This window comes from Calonectris borealis, chromosome 22 (genome assembly GCF_964195595.1).
Source record: "Calonectris borealis chromosome 22, bCalBor7.hap1.2, whole genome shotgun sequence".
Classification (NCBI taxonomy): Eukaryota; Metazoa; Chordata; class Aves; order Procellariiformes; family Procellariidae; genus Calonectris; species Calonectris borealis.
In genome coordinates, this window is record NC_134333.1 from 7,054,026 (window position 1) to 7,060,040 (window position 6,015).

A 6,015-nucleotide genomic window follows, 5' to 3' on the forward strand; every position below is an offset into this window, starting at 1 on the left:
ACTGGGGACTTGTGCCGTGGGGCAAAAACCCCAGGAGCTGGAGAACCCCCCCCACCACCACGGCGTGATTCAGCAGAGCCGAAATCCCGGTGCAGCCCCGGTGCAGCTCTGTCACACCACGAGCAAAGTCCGGGCCCCGCTGCAGCCCGGGGCAGAGTCCCAGGGCCGCTGTCCTGAGCCTTCGCCCACGGGGAACAACCCCGCAGCAGCCATCGGAGCCGCTGCCGGCTCCCAGCCTGCGGTCGGGCTTTATCACTGCGGTGGTTGTTGGGAAATGATTTACCAGAGTTGATCAGCTAAACCATAAAAACCACCATAAACTGCAAACCTTGAGCTGTTGGGCTGGAAAGGGCCGGGCGGGTGCCTAGGCTGAGTGGAGGGAGGATTTCCCCCACTATGGTCTGGCTGAGACCCTTGGAAAAGCCTCAGAGGGGATGAAATTTGGGGGTTCATCCTTCAGGATACTTGGAAAGACAAAAAGCTTCGCCCTCTGCTGAGAGCAGCACTGTCGTAACACAATACGAAACAGCTTTATAAATGTTTATACCCGCATCCAGCCAAACTATTTCAACTTTCAGCAGCCAAAAAGACATAGCAGCCCTCAACCCTACCTGATTAAATGGAGGGGGTTGCTTGTCCCATCCACACAGCAGGGACAAACCCAGGGGTGGCACATGGCAGCGTTTGCCGAGGGGTCCCTGCACCCGCTGCCACGTGCAAGGGGACTCGGTGGCAGCCGATCCGGGGACAAACGAGCCCCTTCAACGCTGGCCAGCACCCTCCTCTTACCAGGGAACAGCGAGCCATTTGTAACCAGCTCTTTAATTAAAGACATAGCCAGGGGCATAATGGCTTTATTAAATCTGCCTGAGCTTTCCCCGAGCTGGCAAGAACGAAATCCTCCCCGCGCTGCCGGTGGGGCAGCAGAGCCAGTGCTGCCTGGCCTGGCCTGGACCTGCGGGGCTCGGGGGGGTCGGGGCTGCGCAGGGGTGCTCAGGGATGCTCGGAGCTGCCACAGCTTCCTGCAGATCCGTGAGTCGAAGCGGCTCCGGGGATGCTGCTCCAGCTCCCCCGCTCTCCGCCAAGTACAGCACCCGCTCCGGGTTTGTCCTGGGCTGCCAAGCACCCGCGGATCGATAGGAGCATCATCGACTGATAATTCATGGTAAAACCAGCAGTTCCTGCCCTTCCCCGGCTGCTCACCCCCACCCTGGCGCGGGCGGCTTTCCTTCCCTCCACCAGAGATTATCAAATTACCATTTTGCTGATCTAACCTCTTTTGGTTTGGTTTTTTTTTCCTTCCTAAAACAATTTTTTATCGCTAAGAAATGCTAATTTGCAAGATGCCTCCCCGGAGGATTGCGATTCAAGAGCCCAGCTGCCTCGGAGGAGCTGAGCTGCCACCTGAAACAACCCCAGCCGCTGCGCTTCCCCGCGAAACCCAACCTGGGGCAAAATTAACAGTTTTTCATTGAACATAGGAGAAAAAAGTGAAAGTCGTGTTGGAAGGCTCTGTGGTTGTCAAGGGAGCGGCTGTGGGGTAGCTCGAGATTGAGCATAAATTGTCCCGCTGGGTCACATCGGGGGGGTTGGTCCCCAATTCCCTGGGGTCCCATGAAGGCTGAAAAATGGGTGATTCCCAGCTGGGATGAAAATCCCCTGGGAACTCGGCTCCTTCCTGGGCCGGGGATCGGAGCAGCCTGCCTGGAAAAGACCCTGGTTCTCCTCCTGGCAGCAATTAAGCCGCCCTGTCCTTCCCCTCGCCAGGAACTTTTGCTGTGCCAGGCGGGCGATACGATCGGTGCAGCCAGCGCAAACACTTCATCTCTTTCAGACGGGGCTGAAGGCGCGTTTATGGCAATTTTTTTTAATAGCAGCTTGGATAAACAGCCGCGATAACCCGCGCCGGGCTCGCAGCAGATGATTAATGCTCCCGGAGCAGTCACACTCGCTCGCCTCAGGGCTGGGATTGTTTTCGGTTATTAAAGAAGGGAAAAAAAAGGGGAAATAATAGACTTTGCCATGTTTTATTGGGCTGATGGGTGTGGAGGGAACACGTTGGCCTCTTCGCTCACCCTGTATCGGTGCCCAGCTCTGGCTGGCTGGTGAGGAAGGGGGGGATGGAGGGATGAAGGAGGGGGGATGGGGGGATGAAGGAGGGGGGATGGGGGGATGAAGGAGGGGGGGATGGAGGGATGAAGGAGGGGGGATGGGGGGATGAAGGAGGGGGGATGGGGGGATGAAGGAGGGGGGATGGGGGGATGAAGGAGGGGGGATGGAGGGATGAAGGAGGGGGGATGGGGGGATGAAGGAGGGGGGATGGGGGGATGAAGGAGGGGGGATGGAGGGATGAAGGAGGAGGGATGAAGGATGAAGGATGAGGGATGGAGGAGGAGGGATGATTTCTCGCCAGGCTTTTACTTCTTGCCCCGAGATGCTCCCGGCCACTGGGCACATCTCCTGCCCTGAGGCTCCCCAGGGGCTGACTATCGGGGTCTGGCATGTATTTATGACCCCCCCCCATTTAGGGGCCCTGAGCCAACGGCTGCCTTCAGCACGCTGCATTTTCAGGGCCTTGCAATGTCATAGCTCATCCTCGGTCCACTGGCGCTGGTGGGGATGGAGCCTGAGGAGATCCTACGGTGGAAACCACATCTCCATCTCCTTCCCAGCTCCAGCACCCAGCGCTGAGGCTGGAGGAAACACATGGTCCCTCTCGGGCTGCCCCGAGCAGCCAGCCCGGCTCACGTGTGTCCCCTACGCCCGCACCAGGACCAGCCTCCCCGGGGCCATAAACCCTTGTCCTAGGGCAGGCGTGTGCTGGGAAGGGTTTTTGTGGGGCAGGGTGGAAACCGTGCCGATAAGGAGCGTTTCTGCTGCGTTCAGCCTCCAGCAAGAGCTGAGCGTGCACTTCTGGTGATAAAGCAGCAATCGCTGCTCTGGGGTCGGGGGTGAGCTCCCCGTGGCCCATTGCACCCCGTCCCCATGCAGAGGGGACACGCCAGGTTTTAAATACATCTTTCATCCAGGGAAAAGCTGGAAACAGCCCCAAAAACCCTCAGCGGAGATATTTTGCAGTCAGACAGCAAGACCCGGGAGTGAGGACTCCTGGGTCCCTCTTGCCAGCCCAGTCCCCAAGCCCAGGTGACATCCAGGGGCTGCACCGGCCACGGCTCTTTCTTTAACGGTTCATAGTTATTTTGGCAATCACAGGTCTGAAATAAATGGCCAAAACCCCAGTTGCTTGGGGTGTTTCTTTTTTTTTTTTTTTGAAAGGATCAGAAAAAAGCTGTTTGTTTAGATGAAAAATTTGGACTGGAGAGGTTGTTCTTCCCCTCTCCCTCACAGCAGCGTCACCGTATCTGGGAAAGCAGCTTAGCAAATTATATGCTATGATATTTGATTGAATTCATCAGTAAATAAAGCAGGAGTCTTTAAACTCAGGGTCTGGAGACGGAGGAAAAAAATTCTCCATGCAGTGATTTGTACCAACCGGCTCAGGAGCCGTCGTGCCCACGAAACTGCAGCATCAGGAGAAGTCACACACGAGGCTGCACGCCCGCTAAAAACAGCTCTTTCTGAGGTTTAAATCAGGAGGGAATCCTCTCCTCCCCTCCTTGGTTGCTCAAACAGAGAGCTCCATCAGACAGGAGTTTTGAAGCACCCTTGAACACTCTGAGAAATGGGATGGGGAAGCCAAAAATGTGGTTTCTAATAAAAGAAGGGAAAAATGGGCTTGAGAATCCCCAGCCAGAGGCCGTAGGGCTGGGATATACCCAGAAAAATCACCAAATCCTCCCAGCCAGCACCGGGGCCACCCCCAAATACCTGCCCCTTCGCACCACCCCTGCTCGCCTCCTCCCACCGCACCGCTGTCGCGGCTGATACCTTACAGCTCCCCCAAGAAATATTTGCTGTCAAACTCGCTATTTCCTTATTTTGGGCTCTCCGGGGCGGGGGCTGCACCAGTGGGTGCCCCTGCCAGCACTGCCAGCAGCGGGCAGGGAGATTGTACAGGTCTGGCAAGCCAAGGAGCTTATCCAAAATGTCGAAAGCAAGTCGTGCTCCGTCGCAAGTGAGGCACCGGTTGCACCCCCCGACACGCTGCAGTGAGGATCCGGCCATCGCACACGTGTCCCCGCACACGCGCTCCGGGGAGGGGGAGGACGACATCTCCACACAGCTGGTGATGGCGATGGAAGCTGATGGGAAGCATCCTCCCAGCTCAGGGCAGCCACTGGGGACACCGCATCTCACCCAGCGTCCCCCAAGCCCGCGTCCCCGCGAGCGGTTCAGCATCCGTCTCCGTGGCAACACATTTTTCACATCCTTCGATACCTCCTGTCCCTCTGGTCTGTGGTGCCGGCAGCCCCGTGTACCCTGCACGCTGGGAGCAGATGGGTGTCCATCACCCACCCCGACACCCCTGAGATGGGTGGGGAGAGGGGGACCGGTCCCCCTGCTCTGCAGAGTGTCCCATGGGTGTCTCTGAGCCCATCCTTGGTGGGTGCTGGGGCACAGCATGGATTCGGGGCAGCACAGAGGCACCAACGGGCATCTTCAAGCTTGCAGGCATCTCACCTGCCTTCCTGGGCCAACAGCCACTTCACCTGCCAGCGCTGTCCCGTGTGTAGGAGGTTTTTCTGCCTGATCCCAGCTGGAGCTTTATAGGACGGGATGCCACAGAGCTGCGGGCATCCTTGGAGATGCAGCCGTCGAGAGGACCTCTTGCCCAACACAAAGTCCCGCAGCAGCAGCCCCTCTTGGCAGATGCTCATGTGCAAAATGACGGCGAGCTGCCCTTCCTCTGCGGGGTCACCTATCGGAAACACCAACCTTGGCAAAGGCTTCCCTCGCTGGGATTTCCAGATACCAGCGCAGCGCTGAGATTGCAGAGCCCGCTTCGGCCGCGCCGCTCGCCCAAGACCCCCGCCGGTGCCGGAGGCTGCGCCGCAACGCCCCGGAGCCGGGAAAACCCCTCCCCGGCGCAGCTGGGAACAGAGGCTGGCGGGGCGCAGGAAATCTCCATTCATCGGCGCTTGGTCACCAGCCAAATTGGAGCCAAACCAACCATTTTTTCCAACTTCTCAGTAAACTGGAGTTTCCAGAGACCTGTGGCCGGTGGGGAAAGGGGTCAGCAAGGGGGGCTGCAGGTGGATGCTGGCTTCGTCCCCGGCTCCGTGATGTCCGGGCTCGCAGGCGGTGCCGGTGCTGTTGCACACCCTACGGGCTCAGGGTTGTTTGTGTGCCCCCGTCAGCCGGTGCAGGTGGTGGGTAGGGTGGGAAGCTGTGATTTTTGGAGGGAGGTTTGACACGAGAGGGTTTCAGGCTTCTAAATCCCTTTCTTTTTTATTTTGGAAATGGCTCTGCAAACCCCGTAGTGTCCCCAGCCCTGGCAGGAGGACTCGTCCCTTGTCGAGGGGCCGTGCTCTGCCCATGGAGTCAACCCGCGGGCTCACGCCGAGGGGCTACGGCAGTGCCCAGTGGCTCCGCAGCACCCAGCGGGTCCGACAAGTCAAGGGGTTTCCCTCTGGCACCCCCAAAAAAGCTCTCCCCTCCGTGGCAGGTGTCCGCTGTGTCCCCATGGGGTGGTGGCCCCAACGAGGGGTGATGGGCTCAGCCAACCCAGGGCCTAAGCTCAGCCCGGGCACAGCTCCCGGGGCTGGGGCCAGGCCCTGGGGGAAAGGGATTTAGTTAATTAAAAAGAAAAAAAAAAAACACAAAAAGAAAGGAACTATCAAGCCCACCGACACGGGTCTGGTTTTCATTTTGAAGGAACTTTTTGTTACTCATTTGTCATCAGCCTAATTCCTCCAAGTCCAAAACATTTGGTATGATGTGACGGGATTTCCTTCCCAGCCAGCAGAATTTACTCCATTTCTCTGAAAAATGAGGTTATGCTGGGAAGGGGGTCACTTTGGCCGGAGGAGATGGACCTTGGCTGCCCCCCAAGCGAGTGCTTTCCCCACTGCGCTCGCCCTCGTGCCCCGTGGCGGGTGGCCGGGGCGCTGCCAA